The 20,156-nt window shown below is 33.6% G+C and overlaps 1 long non-coding RNA gene across 3 annotated transcripts in view; it reads left to right on the forward strand.

Annotated features, from left to right (window-relative positions):
* Positions 1–20,156, forward strand: part of LOC147063159 (uncharacterized) — a 42,894-nt gene that overhangs the window by 11,006 nt on the left and 11,732 nt on the right. For all 3 annotated transcript variants that reach the window (XR_015072066.1, XR_015072065.1, XR_015072067.1), the window contains exon 4: positions 7,973–8,109. This is a non-coding gene — a long non-coding RNA (uncharacterized LOC147063159). The remainder of the gene's footprint in view (positions 1–7,972; positions 8,110–20,156) is intronic.

The following is a 20,156-nucleotide window of genomic DNA, read 5'->3' on the forward strand; positions in this document are numbered from 1 at the left end:
ATACTATGTGGACTGACAACTGGTATTCAAGCCCAGACTTATTTAAACATCTTCACGATAAAAAAACAAATGCTTGCGGAACAGTCTGAAAAAATCGAAGAAGACATTTAGGAAGCTCAAGAAAGGAGAAGTGGAGTCAAAAAATAGTAGCTCGCTATTGGCTATAAAATGGCACGACCGGCGCGAAGTCCATATGTTGACCACATTGCACAATGATTCATTTACACCCACAGGAAAATTCAATAGGCAGACCGGAGAGCCTATACTGAAACCTACATGTGTTATCCAATATAACAAATGTATGGGATCTGTAGATAAAGCTGATATGATGTTAAGTACACTAAGTTGTATGCGTAAATCAATAAAATGGTACAAAAAGGTGGCTTTCCATATCATAGATCTATTTTTAATAAATTCATATATTCTGTTTAGTACTATCACAGGCAAAAAAACAGGTCTAGCTAATTTTCAGTTAAAAGTAATCAGGCAAATATTTGAAAAATATCAAGTTCCAGCCACATCCCGCGCACAGCAACCCGTCGACCATCCACTGCGCTTATCAGCTAGAGCGATGGCAAAGCATATGCCGGACATAATACCTCCCGCAAATAAACGGATAAATCCTTGCAGAGTTTGTCATCTTTGTGCGAATACAAAAAAAAACTGAAAACCAAAAAATATTCCAGATACATGTGTTCCGAGTGTAACGTGCCATTATACGTGTATCCGTGCTTTAGAGAATACCATGAAAAGGTGAACTATTAAAAAATGTAAGTGTTTCAAAAATACTAAAATGACATACCTACATTGAAATTTATATATTAATAACATTCGAAACTATGTGGATTATGTGTTCTGTTTAGTGAATAGTGTCTTGTCATGTTATCAAAATAAATCATTAATATTATCGAGTGGGGTGTAAAAAAGGATTTCTCATAATTTATTAAGTGGTCTGGGATTACGTTTGCATTAACTTAGAAGTGTTGAACATCATTCTGTCATCGACGCACTCGTCCGGAGCCGACACGTCAACAAAATGGCGACTGAAACGTAAGTCACACGCTTTTTGTATAATGCGGCTTGTTCGTCATTCTTTATCATAATCAGGGCACGAATGTTTATTTTTAAGATCGTTAAAAATATTACGACTGTTCATAATCACCGTTGAACACTTAAAATATTTTTGATGACTGTATTTGTACATGTTTGACTGACATTTATTGTGATTTATCAATACTTAAAATCATGACGCGCTCTATTGTATTAAAGCGGTATTCTTGACGCTTTGAAAGGGTTAGGAAGAAGATCAAAAGGTTTATATGTAAAAATGTTCAAATATCCCAGAAACTTGAATTATTATAAAAAGATATAATACAAAAAGTCAAATAAGTTAAACACTATGCGAATAAAATAAGTCCCGACACTAATATCTTATAAAATAAACAATTACGACACACAACACAGATTACGAAGGTTTAAAAATTACGAAACCGTACCCGTAAATTACTGAAATGAATTATAAAGTGAAAATATTCCAGCCGCGAAACCGAATTAGGTACGTCAAATACGACTTCAAATATTCAACTGGCATACATTCCAAGATGTGTCACTCCTATTGTGTAATTGTGTATATTCAGGAATCACAGTATTCCCCGTTTCTCATATGCATAAGCGAACCATAATTTCGATTGCATCTACTATAAGTAAACGGGAATCCCGGCGTTTGATTTGATAAATATCGGATCCGTGGCACAACCCTACTAGCGTCGCGTTTCGGTAACCCAAGAAAGGTTTGTTTAAAATTGATGTTTCGTTGATGATAATATAGACAATTACAAATATAAGTATTACTCCATGATCCTAAGAGATGTCGCTGTGTGGGCAATGCAATTGAATTATTCAAAACATTGACCTCGGCCGATATATTGCGTTTCAAGTGGAGCGTCTTTGCACGCGCATTTTGCATGGCTGGCCCTCTGTTCTCGGAATAGAAAAGCGTACTAAGACGCTGGCGGCACTTATCCGGCTAAGGGCCGTATGTATGACATTCCCAAATTTTTTAGCTATTTAACCGATTTTCCATCATATAGCGTATAGCACTGTTTGTGACGTAAGCAATCTGACGTCACGCGCCATTCAAAATGGCTGCTTCAGCTGTCACTTTCAAATGTCATTTTAATTTTGCATTCATTACAACAAACGTTTGCTTGAGGCCCTTGTTCATTTTGTAGACTCTGTAAAACATTTGCGAACTTTAAAAACAGTTCCTAGTCGTGCTGTTTACAAAATACGTATAATTTTGATCCCTAGTCTATAATCTAGATAGTAGGTAACTGATAAAATGCCTCGTACCTACCCATTTCGCTTGCAATATTTCTCATGGAGAGATAAGATGGACTTACGTAAGATTACGATAAAATATCTCCGCTAAACGAATTATGTACCTACTACTGTATCTGGCATTAAAATATGCAATTGAAAGCATTCTGCATTCTTCAAAATATTATGGTACCTACCTACCTAGTTAATTATTGTAAGATAACTGTAATAAACAAGGCACAACTCTCAAATACACTGGAAACATCAATAGTGTCATACGGTGATTGGTATAAATGATAATAATATACAGAGATCATTACATATTATTATCTAAATCATTTGCATTTTCTGTCATTTATTCTTATTCTGTTTTGACATCTCATAATTATTGAAGTGAAGTTAGTCATAATAATATTCAGTATTGCCACCAAATGGAAAAGTTTACTGGCAATACTTTATCCTTTTGTACAGTAGAATAATTATAAAATAAATGTGATAAAATACGAGGGTGGGTCAATAATTCCTTAGAAAAAAGCATTAAAACAGTTTTTATTTTTGTATTTTTTTTTTATTTCTCAACATAATCTCCTTGGAGCTCAATACACTTGGTTAGACGTTTCTCAATTTTTTTTAAACCGTCAGAAAAATAAGTTTTCGGAAGGTCCTCAAAATAAGCATTTGTCCGATCGATGACTTCTTCATTTGAAAAAAAACGTTGTCCACTTAGCCATTTTTTTAAGTTTGGGAAAAGGAAAAAGTCACTGGGGGCTAAATCTGGCGAATACGGTGGGTGGTCGACCAATTCGAACTTCAATTCTTCAATTTTAGCCATTGATCGTAAACATGTGTGAACAAGGGCATTGTCCTGATGAAAGAGGATTTTTTTCCTGTTTAAATGAGGCCGTTTTTCTTCAATTTTGTTTTTTAGCTGGTCCAGTAAAGATGCATAATAATCCCCTGTTATTGTTTTTCCTTTTTCCAAATAGTCAACGAAAATAATTTTACGTGCATCCCAAAATACAGTAGCCATAACCTTACCAGCTGATTTTACGGTTTTCGCCTTCTTTGGACATGGTTTGCCTTCGCAATCCACTGCTTTGACTGTTCTTTCGTCTCGGGAGTATAGTGGTGTATCCATGTTTCATCTACAGTCACAAAGTGACGAAAAAATTCATCCGGATTGCGTTGCATGAGCGACAACAGGGCTTTAGAGGCCACCACCCTATTGCGTTTATTGTCGACTGTGAGCAAACGCGGCACCCATCTTGCAGAAATATTTTTCATGCCCAATTTGTCATGTAAAATAGAAATGACGCTACCTTTTGAGATCCCTGTAACCTCAATTATCTCACTCAACTTTAATCTTCGGTCACTTAACACCATATCGTGGATTTTATTGATCATTTCTGGTGTAGTCACCTCTACAGGACGTCCTGAGCGTGGTTCATCCTTTGTTGATGTACGACCACGTTTAAATTCATTTAACCAGTTATAAATAGTTGCAAGTGAAGGAGCAGATATGCCGTGAACTAAATCCAACTCATTTTTTATTTCCTTTGCTGTTAACCCTTTTATATTAAAATGTTTAATAACAGCTCTAAACTCAATTTTCTCCATTTTCCATTTTTCCATTTTCCACAAGCAATTTTTTTTTTAAATGTACGAGAAACACACAACAACCCGACCAATCTGATTGAAACTTCGCAGCATACTGAATCGGTAGTGCCGCTGCATGAAAACAAACCGCTTACAGTACTAGTCGCGCCACCTGTTGGCTTTTCTAAGGACTTATTGACCCACTCTCGTAGCTGATAAATTATTTAAAGTTCATAATAATTATTCATGTATAATTATTAAATTTATATGGTACCGTTCGCACACTTTCAGACACATTTACAATTTAAAAATTTTAAATTAATGGTCAGGGAATGAAATTTTATAAGCTTGCAATTATTTGTACGCCATGACACATTATGACGTCATATCGTGATGCCGCTAACCAACAAATAACATTTGCACTTATGCATACAAACGAGCAGTATATAGCCTTTAACGTATTTGGGAATCTCATGCATACGTCCCTTAGCGTATATGTAGTTATAATTATAAAATAGTTATATATGTAGTTATCATTAAAGTAAACACTTAAGGGCACTATTTTAACAGCAAAAAACTGCAATTTCACTAAATTCACTATAACTTGTAAACCAATTGAGATATCTTAACCAAATTTGATTTGATGGCTTCCAGATACTTCGCCGCATAAATCAATGCCATTTGAGCAGTGGTTCTATATCTGTGGGTTGCATTTTTATGTAGTGTAATGAAAAAAACTTAAATCTACTGAAAGGTCTTTTTTTTAAATATGTAAAATCTACTTTTTCACATTGTTTTTATGTTAATATGTGTGAGAATTGAATTGGATGAACTCTTTCAATACAATTGTAGAATACAAATATTTTAGAAAATCATAAAAAAATAAATTATGGATAATAACAAATTCCACCTATCATTTATGGGTTGATTGGTAAATACACAATTGCAACTTGTGTTTACGTCATCGATAGACCTATATTGAATCTGAAGATGCCGAAAGGTGAAACCCAGATAGTTAGAATGATTTAAACCATGAAAAAGTACACTATTCTCAAGAATTTAGCTGTAAATAGATTATTTTACTTGAAATCATATATGTTTTGATGAATCGAACAAATATGATAATGTTTTATCATATTATAAATACCCAAAGTTGAAAAATCCCTGCTTCTCAAATCAATTATCCCTGTTGCAGATTCACCCCTATCCCCATGTAAGTTTGTTTCCTTATTTTTTTCAGTCATTCTGAGAAATCATAGGTTCATATTACTCTTATTAGTAGGTATTAAAGAAATCTGGGTAGTGTCTTATAAGTTTTTATACAATCTATATAAGTAAATTGTATTCAGTCTCTACTGAACTATCGGTCAAAACGTCGCGAAAATTGCTCTTCTCTTGCTAATCTTTTATGATTGTAATCTTCATATATAAATTTTATTTTTATTCACCTCAAAATGGGCGGAGGAGATGAAACATATTTAGAAAATTTTATAAACAATAATATGTGTTTGTTATGTGACCCAAAAAACTGGATGCCAAATGAGTGGTAAGTACAAATTATATTATAGTTTAAATGGACAGATTCTATCTTTACCGCGATAAAACTTACATAACCTAACAGTTATGACCCATAAATTTATATCTGCTATGTAACATAAAATAATATATTTCAAAGAAATATTTTTTTATTTGTTTCGTAAACATATGTTGAGAACCTCTGCCACTAAGTTTGAATAGGTCATACGATACTATTATCAACTTCCCTATAAACATGTCAATAATTGTTTTCGGAATGACTCGGCACCATAAAAAAATGCCATGTGGTCCGGCCTATTAATAAATCACTCCCCAAAGTGTTGCTAACCAATACTACGATGTTGTGTTAGAGGCCTCAAGGTGCACGGTATGCATATATGCATCGGAGCATCAGTGTCACGCTTGTTTTATTACGCGTGTATGTGTATCCTTGCTAAGCAGTGAACTAAACCAGCAAAATTTAAAAATACAAAAATATTATTATAAAAAGGCACACACACCATCTAGCATTATTTTTACAAAACTATTTAGTAAAAATAATATTTTATTTTTTGTTAAATAATACGTTGATGTGTACACCACCATCTCTCATCGACATTTGAAAGCAAACTCAATTATAACCCAGTATTTTTTCAATAGAATGTAATGTATGACGTAGGACGCATATACGCGTCCACAGACAGTAACCTATGTTTTTCAAGGACTTAAATACGAGTCCGCCGACGTTAAGCTGTTAATTTGAGAGGTAATAACTTGATTAGATTTAAAAGATCGTACGCGTAATCATTTAGCGTTTGTATAGAATGGCTGTTTATAAGATTAAGCACAGGTTTCGCGGCACTGAGGACGTGACGTCACCTACGTATAACGTCAGGTTATCGCGGAGGGAATCCCGTTGAAGATTACTCGCGGACGTATTTTACTGGTATCTGTTTACGAAGAGTGCGTAGCAGACCGAGGGGTCTTGCACGTGCTTCGGAGAATATCGCTGGGACGGAACTGATTTGTTTGAAGAAATTATCCTCTTTTTATAGAGGTCCAGAGGGACATCGGGAGGGAGTTTTGCCAGAGAGGAAAAACCCTCCCGTCCCTCTCTACAAGAAAGAAAAATAGTGGTTGAACGCATCAGTTACAATTCTCCGATGTGAAGGGTAGGTGATTAGGTGGAGGTTGATGGCCTGTAGGCATAGGGTGACTTCCGTATGCCTACTTCCACCCTTTCTCACAGAAAACACTAGAATACTAGGTGAAGAGTTAAGAGCATAACCCTAGATGGGAGTCAGCAATTACTCAATAATTTGCTCAGAAAAGATATACATAAGGTAGAATCGATTAATAGATAGTAAATTGGATACTTCCGAGAAAGCTAGAATAATCAGAAATAGAAGATTTCTACATTCTTAATACTCCATACAACTTATCTCTTGATGTGCGGACCAATCAGATCCGATCAGAAGGAGTGAAGAGATACGTTGCGTGGATTAACATCTTACCTCTCAAACTATTACAATTCAGATAGTAAAGTTTATAAAAACTCAAGATTAACATATTCTAACAACATAAAACAATGTTTACCTTATATCTAAGTTTATATGAATCAATAATCGCATTGCAGATGATCGATATGCAAAAGTTTTGATTAATTCGATATTTTGGGATTACGAAATTGTCCCGCTCATACGCACGAGATTTGGCTATAGAGGATGCCTTGCTAGAGTGCTCTCTTTCTTACTCACTAAGCTTTACGTTTCAAACAAAAATGTATGAGAGAATTTCGTCCCGAACGTTGACTCTGTCTAACTCAGAGTTATATAGTATCTATTAGAAAGAGAAGTCGCGGAATAGTATTCGCGCTAAATTGCAGGATAATACCTAACATTTATATGAAAAGTACAGCTTTCACATGATTCTATACATTGTTAATTGCATTTTAAATTTGATCTGCGATTTAAATTGATATCATTATGGAACATTTTAGATACATATTGTCTCGCAATGTGTGCGAGCAAGACCTACAAAAATTACTAAGTTATTCTTACGTAATACCTTTTATAATACTTACTTATACTTTATTCATGACCATTTTAGGTCGACTTTCATCATCCACTGCTCACTCTGAGTAGTCGGTAGACTGAACGTAGCGTGAACTGCGGGACTTAGTATGAGAATTTTGTATCGGTTTTGTTGTGGGGAGTTAACGTCACTTTGCTTAGGGAAAAGATTGACTACAAGGCTGAAATATGCAGTTACGTTGTTGAGATTTTACTTCTACAAACACCAACTAGAAATCAACGTATTTGTGTTGGTGTCACTAACCTAACCTAACCTAACCTAAACTAACCCAAACTAACAAATAATACAGTATATCGGGTATTTTCAAAATGTGTTTTCCGCTGTAATCCTGATAACCGAACAGTACCTTTGTTTTTACGTTAAGTATATAGATCCACTTATCTATCAATGCGTATTTTCTAGGTAATTATTCAACTAATAATCCTTTCAACCGCATTTTTCTCTGCAGTTTCAGCGAACGAGACACATAGGAGATAAGGGAGGCGTTGCAATTAAAATCTGGCAAGGGGAAGGAGTTATCTAAAGGCTGGGGATTGTATCAACAAACGAAGAATCGGCAGAGTTAAACGACACTACCCAAACAAGGTTGGGAAGTTTTTCTATGTTACCTAATGCTTAACTTTCTTGAATCCATGCCCATCCTGCAAACCAACCAAGTATATCATTGTGATAAATTTACCAATATTAAGGACTGCATTCTAGCGTCAAAAGTAGTTAGTATCTTGCTTGCAAAATATGGCGTTAAATCTAGTGTTTTTCAACACTGCTATTAAAATTCTCACAAAAAGAATATTACAACACGAATTTACTTGATACTCAACATCAGTCAAAGCACACTTGAGTGCGTTACAACCTCAGTCTTGGGTATCTGCTCCTGAGACATTTCCAGTAATTAAAACCAAGCGTGGGGCGGGCGGGTTTTCATACAGAATTGTCCACAACGCACGACGTATTTAGAGGTTTGTTTAAAATTTTTACACACAATAAGTTCAGCATACATGAACATGAAGTAGAGTGTAGTGCAGTGGTTCTCACGTGAAATTTAACTGTGGCCGCACAATTCGCCCATCCAGAACAAAACAACCATAAGTGCTAAAATTGTGATTTCCTGTTTTAAATGCAAAAATTTCCGTATGATTCACATAATTATAGTGTAAAAACACCACTACTGCTAGTCACTCCAATTCATTTTTGATGCTTAGTTTATTTAACAAATTTAAAATATTTACAATGTAAAAACAACACATGTCGCGATATGTTCTTTTTTCACTCAAGTCAATTGGTAATGTTGAGTGCAAATGAACAATAAGTGCAGTTGCGTTGTTTTTAGTGTATGAAGTAACTGTTACGCGGGAAAAATCGCGCACAATATCTAACTGTCGGTTGGTTAGCGCCAAAGAAAAATGGTGTCCTGAGGACGATACATGGTATAACTTTTGGTAAACAGCATGTAACCATTTTTGGTAAGATCATTGCAACTAAGTGTGTCAAAGGCACTTGCAATGGTAATTGTAAACTAAAGTGTTAAACTAAGTTATCACATCAATGTCAAGTTGTCATCAATACCAAGTTTTGGGAAATAAGAGAACATGTTAGACAACGTAATTTTATCGTGACTCATACTTCTGAAGTCTTACCAAAATATAGACGCATAAAGGAAGATGTGCCCAACCGAAAACCAAATTTGTCATACCAATTGACATGGGACGGTAACATGATAAAGGTATTCAAGACATTCTTTATGAAAACATTAGACATTGGTGATACTTTCATAAGATACACTCGTGACAAGGTTTTGGTTCAAACGGGAATATTGGACGCTGAAAAGCGAGGCGTTCACCAAAATCATGCAAAAAACTTCCCCCAGATATAAAATCTGCCATAAGGGAGCATATAAATTCATTTCCGCATATAGATTCTCACTACACAAGGACTAACACTTCCAAGCAATTCTTGGATGGAAGTTTAACGCTAGCAGAAATGTATAGGATGTATAAGCAAAGCGCTGAAAACCGTGTCATTGCGAAACATTGCAGTTATGCAATAATATTTAACGAGGAATTTAACGTGTCATTTTTCTTACCGAAGAAAGATCAGTGCACACTCTGTGAAGGGTTTAAAAATGCTGACACTGATAAGCAAAAGGAGTTGGAAAATGAGTATCAAACTCATTTACAAAATAAGCAAATGGCTGGTGATGAAAAATCCTTTGACATCATTGGCGCCAAGTCTGTGGATTCAATAGTACCTAGCATGCTTCTATCTACAAGCCGTACTCCAAGTTCCCTGTGCTGATGTAACGGTGTTTTACTATAAAAGAAAATTAAATTGTTTTAATTTTACAATACTTAATATAATTAACAAAAAAGGTGAATGCCATTTTTGGAATGAAGCTTTGGCTAATAGAGGTGCCAATGAAATAAGTTCTTGCGTTTGGATGTACCTAAATGAAAATAGTACTGGCAAAGACATAATTTTCTATTCTAACAATTGCACTGGTCAGAATAAGAATAAAGCAATTGCCAGCATGTATCTATATGCTGTAGGAAACTTGGACATAACGACTATTACCCACGAATACTTGGTTGTGGGTCACATACAAAACGAGGGTGATTCTATGTATTCCACTATTGAGCAACAGAAAAAGAGGCATCTGAAATGTGGTCCAATTTACATTCCGGCCCAATATACTCCTAAAAAGAATGGCAACCCATACACTGTCCATGAGCTGTCAACCTCATCATTCTTCAACTTTTTCACGATATCGACTGTTATGGGGACTAATTTTAATGTGAATACAGATGGTTATAAAGTTTTATGGAAGGATATTAAAGTGATCCAAGTGAGAAAGGAAGTACCTTTTACAATTTTTTTATAAATTAAATTATGCCGAACAAAATTTTACAGCCATCAACATACGAACGCACAGAAGTCGGCGGTCGACAATGGAGCCAATTTTAGTTGCGGCATACGATAATCCACCCAAAACTTAAAGATTTGTTGGATTTGTGCAAGTCTAACCTAATCCCAAACATGTACCATAATTATTATGATAGTCTTGCGGCAGAGCGACCAGGGAGAGAACATGATGATGATGAATAAGACTCACTTGCTAATCTGAGCTACTCCGATGCCATTTACTAATGGTGAGTCCACAGACTCACCATTACTCAGAATCACAAAATTGTTAGAGGAACTCTTTTTATTTGAATTTGTTATGTAAATTGGTTATTTACATTTAGAATATTAAAAAAATTATTGAATACATTAACATATTTTTTGTTATAGCATTTAAGTCATTCCAATGTATATTTTTTTATAAAAATAAACACAACCTCTCAGTGTAAATATTTTTCATTGCAACACAAATGCATAAAATTGTAGATCATTACGAAAATGTCTAGTGTAAAAAGACCACAAGTGCTAAAATAAGGCTTTAAAAACATATTTTCAGATTTTTTTGCTGAAAGTAGTTTCAAGCACATTATTTTACTGTGGAAACAAAAAAAAAATATCTTCATACCTGAGATAATTGATATGAAAAGAGTGTTTTAAATGGTTGAAAAACTTCAATTGCGATTTTCTCGAAACTATGAATTAGCAGTTATGGTTGTTTTGTTCTGGATGGGCGAATTGACATTGACAATTCTATGGAAACGTCTGGTGGCCACACCGAATTTCACCTTTGTTATGATTAAATTAAAGCTAAATTTTATTTACTTATGGATCAATTTATTTACTTATAGACAAGTCCATTTAATAAAAGACCTTAGAACATTTTAGTGGGTACATATCTATTTATTTAAAAATAATGCACATTAGGACTACGGAAATGGGTGGTTCATAACTGGATCAAGAAAAGCAACTACGGAATACCAAAGAAGTAATAAACAGTGTATCTGATCCTAATCATTGTAATATATCAAACCTTAATCGGCAAAACAACGTAAGCGACACTTTTTGGTAAATTGGGTTTTAAACTGAGAACTGTTCAATATCACCTAGCGCGTAAGTGACAAAAATATTACAGCGCGATCTCATTCGCGTGACATTTTTTTTCGGTTCTGTGCCTTTTAGCGTTTTAACTTGTTATCGCATTATAAAGTAGAGCAAAACATCGTAACCGACGTTATTTGATAGTGTAAGCTACGGTACGGTTTATTCGGTAGTCCTTCTGGTAGTGAGTTGTGCGTAAACCGATATGAGAGGAAAGCACGCGCCGTCCAATAAAACAGGCTAAGATAAAATAAACCTGGTAATAGAGTTTATTAAACAATAATTACCCGCCGTTCCATCTCACTGCTGTCGGAATAATCTACGAAGAATAGTATCTTCCTGTAGATTTTCTAAATGTTAAAAATATATATAAAATTTATACTGAAAATTTAGATTCTTTGAATGAATCTACTAATGTCGTGAGTCGGAATATTTTCAGAAACGTATTTAACGGCCCACGTGCTCGTCGTAGTTCAAAATTGAGTTTTTATTGTATTTTCAAACCATGATCCTGGACACTCCTTAAACGTTGTAGATAATCTATTTATATAATTTTGAAGCCTTATTATCCTTTATAGTTATTTTAAACATTTGATGACTGCATAAAGTATTTTTGTTACATAAAATAGTATTCTTTTAAACCTCTCGCTCTAATGTTTTAGAATATAGTCATATTTCGGTACATAACTGTGCAGTGGTGTTAAGATTTTTTACATTTATTAATTTTTAAACGCATTTATAAAACCATTAGTATAATTTATTATAAGATAATTTTTGTAAAATATTCACGATAAAAAATTATATTGATAATCTCTGTGATCCCAAATTTGACAAGAATTAGGCATTTTATTATTCAAAAAATCGGCAAGATTAACACATTTGAAAATGATTCTAAAGATACTTATTATAAACTATGTCTTTGATCATTCAAGTGTGATAAACATCTTATGAATAATGATTGCTTTATAATAATTATTGACCTAATAATAAGGTAGTGTTTTTTGAAATACGCCATTTCTTTTGTCATTCCCCAGTGGATAAGCTACAACATCCGGCCGTAGCCATAAATTGACAAACTATAATTGAAGTAGGGAGTAAAATGATATTGACGCGCGTGTTTGAACATGTACCGTTTAAAAAAAAATAAAAAAAAATTCGGTTAGGTACATGTTCAAACAGGCCGTATGTTGTAGCTTAACCACTAGGGAATGAAAAAAGAAATGGCGTATTTCAAAAAAACACTACCTTATTCTTAGGTCAATAATTATTATAAAGCAATCATTATTCATAAGATGTTTATCACACTTGAATGCTCAAAGACATAATTTATAATAAGTATCTTTAGAATCATCTTCAAATGTGTTAATCTTGCCCATTTTTTGAATAATAAAATGCCTAATTCTTGTCAAATTTGGGATCACAGAGATTATCAATATAATTTTTTATCGTGAATATTTTACAAAAATTATCTTATAATAAATTATACTAATGGTTTTATAAATGCGTTTAAAAATTAATAAATGTAAAAAATCTTAACACCACTGCACAGTTATGTACCGAAATATGACTATATTCTAAAACATTAGAGCGAGAGGTTTAAAAGAATACTATTTTATGTAACAAAAATACTTTATGCAGTCATCAAATGTTTAAAATAACTATAAAGGATAATAAGGCTTCAAAATTATATAAATAGATTATCTACAACGTTTAAGGAGTGTCCAGGATCATGGTTTGAAAATACAATAAAAAGTCAATTTTGACCTTCGACGAGCATGTCCCCCCTTAATAGACAGTAAGTTCAACTTGGGTTTTCATCTACCAAAAAAGATAATAGTGTTCTTTTTGCGAGAAAGTAAAAAATATGTCTGGTGATGAGAGACTTCGGCTAATTGAAACGGATACTTAGAAATGTCACCTTCCGTAAAGGATAAATGCAAGGAGATGTTCCTTAATGATCTCTCCAAAAGTAAAAATCACAATGATGTTTTGTCCGCAAGTTTTGACCTCGAGAAGGTGCTAAACACTCCCCACGGTGATGAATCCGTAAATTTATATTATAGTCGAAAATATGCATAGATACTATAATGAAAGTAGTCCACAAAAGTGGAACAAATAATGGATACTGCTTGTTTTGGGGCAAAACTGATGGTAAGCGTGGCAGTAATGAGATCTCCGCAATCATGCACAAATTTTTAGACAGGATTGACAAAGCGGGGAAAAACCAAGGATTTATTATACTGTGATTGGTCAGAATAAGAACCGGGCAACACTGGCTATGCTATCTTATTTTATGAAAAATTCAACTTTCATTGAATTGATAGAAATACATTTTCTATTACCAGGTCGTACTACAATGCCGGTCGATTCCATTCATGCGACAATAATTGAGTCAATTATATTCAAAGTAGTTTGGGCGCTATCAGAATGACCCACCATCATTTCCAACGCTAGGTCATCATGTCATATGCAGAATTCTGTAACTGGAAATCTTTCGCTGCTACTTGTATTCTTTCAAAGTTCAAAATTAAATTTTGTGAATTACGAAAGGCATAATTTAAAAAACTTACCAAATATTGTACATACTCTGGTGACAGTAGGACTAAACTGTTAGACTATCTTATTTTATGAAAAATTCAACTTTCATTGAATTAATAGAAATACATTTTCTATCACCAGGTCGTACTACGATGCCGGTCGATTCCATTCATTCGACAATAATTGAGTCATTTATATTCAGAGTAGTTTGGGCGCTATCAGAATGACTCACCATCATTTCTAACGCTAGGTCATCATGTCATATGCAGAATTTCGTAACTGGAAATCTTTCGCTGCTACTTGTATTCCTTCAAAGTTCAAAATTAAATTTTGTGAATTACGAAAGGCATAATTTAAAAAACTTACCAAATATTGTACATACTCTGGTGACAGTAGGACTAAACTGTTAGACTATCTTATTTTATGAAAAATTCAACTTTCATTGAATTAATAGAAATACATTTTCTATCACCAGGTCGTACTACGATGCCGGTCGATTCCATTCATTCGACAATAATTGAGTCATTTATATTCAGAGTAGTTTGGGCGCTATCAGAATGACTCACCATCATTTCTAACGCTAGGTCATCATGTCATATGCAGAATTTCGTAACTGGAAATCTTTCGCTGCTACTTGTATTCCTTCAAAGTTCAAAATTAAATTTTGTGAATTACGAAAGGCATAATTTAAAAAACTTACCAAATATTGTACATACTCTGGTGACAGTAGGACTAAACTGTTAGACCTAGAAAATGTCATCAGATTCCGATCAAGTGCCGTGATACTTTAAGCACAGCCACCCTTGCTGTATAGTGCTAAATCACCAATATCGGAGATCGAGTATAACGATCTTAAAAGTCTCTGTGTTAAAGGTAATATCCCTCAGAGAATGACGGATAAGCTTATGAAACTGCCACGTGGATTATCAGTGGAAGGTACTTTACCGGAATCCGAGCAGACAGATGTGAATGAGGATAATACAGCGATTACTGCTTGAAAATGTGGGACAACATTTTTTTTGTAAATCTGAATAGTTAATTACAATTTTATTTTATCATAACTAGTAGGTCCCTATATTTAATTATGTACGAGTAGATACGTACCTATTTCATTTTGAAAAATAACAGTACCTAATAATAATATAAGCGAAACCTTAAAAATACCTATCATTTATTTTTATTTTACCTATATGTGGTTAAGTACCTACAAGCAAAAATATTAATTTAAAAAGCCCAAGTATTTTTAATCTATTTAACAAAGCCCCCTTAGCCCCCTTTCGTAAAATAAATGGGTACTTATGTTATTTATTATAATACTTAATTATTAATGCCCTGTCATGATAATTAGCATCAAATTTATTTAAATAAAAACAACTATGCCAAATAGCGTAAGCGACGTGTCTGGAAAGAGTATCGCGTCATAGACATAGGCAAAACATCATTACCGCCACTATCTTGAAAACTAAAAGCACTAATGCAATTGTATTATAATTTCAGTATAGGCAGTAACCAATTATTATTAACCACATTAACAGAATTCATTTTTGGAACTAATTACGGAAGTAATTTAATAAAAACCTTCTTTAAAATTTTAAATTGTCGCTTACGGTGTTCTGCCGATTATGGCTCGATATATTCAAATGGTAATGAAAGACGAATGCATTTATCTCAATGGCTGGATCGATTGCCAAAACTGCCTTCTCATTATTGTCGGAAAGAAAGCAGCAAAATGTATTAAGAAGGCAACCTCAAATCTTTATGTGAAGTGAGTCGTGTAGTTCCTATATATGATAAGTCCACTTTGATAAAATGTTGGCAAACTAAATATTTTCATTTAATACTACTTCTTCTTATGAAAACCTATGATTGAATTTATTTTATGGTGGTTTGTTGTTTTTATACAAATATTCACAATAAAATTAATCATTTTCGTAGCAATAAAGGGGATATTAACAAAACAGTGATGGACTTATCGGCATTTGAAATTATCTGTCAAATTTATCGTATTTAGGAACCCAGTAGGTGTGACTTATCGGTCTTTGTTTCTCAACACTAGCGAAAAGTGGTTGGCAAGTATAGGGTAAATAAAAAACAATTATTATTTCAATAAATACAAAAATAATTTGTTAGAATGGTTTCAATCATTGGTGATGTGAGAATTATTGTCAGTAAAATAAAAATTGTATTTTTTTAAATTTATTTATTATCATAAAACGTAATACATTAGAACGAATCGAACATAAGTTTTGTCTTCTCTTCATCTAATAAACAAGTGATTATTAAAATTAAATCAAAAATATATTAACATGGTTAGGTAACTTTAATGTAACTTTTTTAGGTAGGTAAGTAGAAAAGATACACAAATGTAAAAAAAAGTTAATTACCGTCTTCGCTCCTAAGCAGAGCATATGAACCTCCACAGAGTGAAGGTTATATTAACAGACCCTTTTATTCGAGGAATAGTTATTAGCCATTCGCCCAACCCATTGGGACATTGCACTGGATCAAGCATACATTGAAAAAACAACATACACTTTTACACAAATGTACCTATTATGTATAAAATAATGACATTTATTTACGATCAATAATCTGATCACAATATGTTTTTTTAAATAAACGTAGGCCGAGTAATTTTTAACAGAAATTTTTTTTATAAAATAAACCTTATTAAAAAACTATTATTTAAAACGAGGGAAGTTTACAATCACACAGATTTTATTTTGTTCAGGTAGAACCATTACAAAAAAGTACGGAAATAACTAAAATGAAAACAATTGTTTAATTCGAGAGAAATTCTCAATCACCCAGTATTTCCCAACATTTAATGCAAAATAGTCGTATTTAAAATACCTTTCTCGATGATCCACGTTCTTTTTCCATAATTCCTAATTGATGACTCGTTTACTTGATGTATTTCCTTCCACTTTAGCAACATTCTGAGTAAGATCAGACATTATTTTGTTGTATTTCTACTAAAAACTTGGGACACTTTTGATAACGTGAACTGCTACAACGGCCATGTTTATTTTTGCAAATGCTCGATGATAATTGGCTGTCTACAAGGTCGCATGGACTCATCGGTCTTTGGAACAAACCGCACCGTGGACTTATCGCCGATAGGAATTCATCGTGATTTTGAAACTCTCTTTTCATCTGAATTTATCGCCGTTAAGAACTGATCAACATTTTATTATTGTGGAGCGCTGCCAGTAGAAAAAAATGTCATCATTATGACTAAAAGTGGATTTATCGTATATAGGAACTATACGACTCAAGTATATAATCTTTAGTGCTTTGAAGAAAATACTAAACCTGTAAGTGTTTCACTATTTAACAAAATATTTCATGACAATAACATTTCCATACTTATTCCACGAAAGGATCACTGTGACTTATGCTTTTCACATAAAGTTAGACAGGCCGATGAAAATGTTTACAGAACTCATATAATTGACTAGGATAGAGCTTGATCAGAGAAAGATTCTGACAAAAAAAGTGCATTAGATGATAATAGCATTGTTCTGACTATGGACATGCAAGCTGTGCATTTATGACCAAAATTACAACCAAGTCCATTATATTATTCAATGTGATTAAAATGTCACAATTTTACCATCATTAATTTGGCAACAGCTCAGTGCTCTAACTATTGTTTGGATGAAGGTGAAGGTGATGTAACAGCTCCATGTTTTGTCTCCATTATAATTTTATACTTCAAATCACACTGTATTGAGCAGAAGTTACCGATAATAATATATTCTGATGGCTGCGGTCAATGACATTAATATGGACGAAGCATCTAGAAAATAAAATGACACTCACTTTGTGTCGGGTCTGCCGGATGGCGAAATTCATATTTTAATATCGGTATCCTACGCTCAAATGAACATTCTGCTTGCAAGCGGTCTGGCGACACCGCTGGGTCTGCCCATACAAAATTTCTGACTGTCAGGTTTCGACTCCACCGTTATTATTGTGTTACAAAATGCCAATGTGCCTAGTTAAAAATTGTAAAAAAAATCTACTAAACACTCCAAGAAAGATGGGATATCACTTTTCATGTGTTAGTATTATTTATTATTTATAAAATGCCATTTTAAGATAATGTTTATTCGATGCAATTGAATGACAGAAACCATTGGACAGTCGCCTTTGATGCGCTGGGCTCACTTGCGTCTAATCTCCGAGAAGTCGTAAGTAACCGAGAATCTGTTTCTAACGCCATGAGTCATGACACTAATACGCCATTACAATAAAGGTTATATTACTATAAATTCTCGAAGCTTGTATCGCATAATGGAAATGGATATGTCATATGGTCACGTGACATCTACCTATACATCTGTGAATGACTTTCATGCACAATTTCTCGTGCGCGCCGGTATGAAGTGAGTTGTCCATTTAATATGTCATTGGCTGCGGTTATCAGAATCGCAATTCTGTTCTGTCGAACGCTCTGCTGAATTTTGCTGTGCAAAACCATATAAAAATTGAACAAAAACTTTTGATCAAAGGTCACACGCAGATGGAATGTGACAATGCTCACAGCACAATTGAAAGGAAAATAAAAAACAAAGAAGTTTACTTGCCTTCAGACTATGTCAGGTTTACAAAAGAAGTTAAGAGTGCATGCTTTTTCTTATGATTCCATTGCTAATACAAAATGATTTCTTTTACAATCATGCTGATAATAAACTTCAATTTTATGATTCAATTCGACCTGACCGATTTAAAAATGAATCAGAAGTCAAAGACCTATTATACCTAAGAGAGCACTACTTAAGAAAAGATATTGTCCAAGTTATGGTTATGCCACTTTACCAAGGAGACCAAAGCACAATCGATTTTATCTGGAAAGAAAGGTACCAAAACTATACAATGAAAAAATTGAAATTGCATTATCCAAATATAATGATTTACAGAAACCCATCACAGCACCTTACAACAAAGAAAGAAAAGTGCCATTTAAAATTACACGAAGACAGAATGATTATAATATTATTAAATTCTTTGTACCATACTGACATCTGCAACAGCATGTATCTGCATTTTTAATTATAACAATAACCAATATCTACATTTTCATATTTGCAATTACACATAAAGAGTCAGAATTGTATAAAAATATTTTATAAACAAATCTTCCAAAGAAAGAAACAAGTTTTATAATTTTTTAGAACACTCGTTTTTTGTCTCCTGTAAAATTTGCAAAATTGAAGATAAGTGTTCTTGCTGTATTGGCGATGAATTGTTGCCAATTCTTTGAATTGACTTTATTCTCAGAAAAGACTATTTCACACATGATCTCATCACAAAAACACATTATGGATGTACATTATTAAGTCATGTGTATTCAACCAATTTCGTAATTTTATAAATAAATTTTTGAAATATTATTCTGTAAAGCGCTGGTAGCCGCATGCGGCCAGGGCCACACATGAGAACCACTGGTATAGAGACATCCGGCGGTGCAATACAGTTTGGACTACGTTTACTTTCAAGTTTATGGAATCCTGTATACCGGGCATGTCTAACTTTTAAAAAGCTGTGACCTACTATCCAATATCAAAACTAGCTGTGATCTATGTCAAATTGGGATTTTTTTATCTAGACAAACTCCTAAAATGATTCATCTGGCGCGGGTGCGGGTTTTCAGAAATATTACATTTTTTCGCAGTTCATTTTCAAGAGATACCTAGTTAGCTTAATGATTAATGTTCATTTTATAACATATCAATTAATTATAGTGACTGCAATTTCATAATGTCCACATCGGATTGAATGGAAATGACATGTACAGCTAACTTTAGTTCATAGCGACCCGGCAAGTGCGAATTCGATATATTGTGATTGATTTTTAATAAAAAAAAATTTACCCCACACTGGGATAGTAAGTGCCAGGAATCGTCATAATGAGTTGAATCACATACGTACAATCAGATTATTTGAAAGTTATCGACAAATTTTATATAATAAGTGCAGACAGGCCTAGCTAGGTAAACCATGTATATACATAAATAAATTCTTTTTTACCACACAGAATAGAATTAATGTTGTTTTTTCGGTTTATTGCAAAGTTATACATAATATTACTT

This window comes from Rhyacophila brunnea, unplaced genomic scaffold (assembly GCF_057557595.1).
Source record: "Rhyacophila brunnea isolate RB1 unplaced genomic scaffold, BYU_Rbru_1.0 scaffold_9, whole genome shotgun sequence".
In the NCBI taxonomy this organism is placed as follows: Eukaryota; Metazoa; Arthropoda; class Insecta; order Trichoptera; family Rhyacophilidae; genus Rhyacophila; species Rhyacophila brunnea.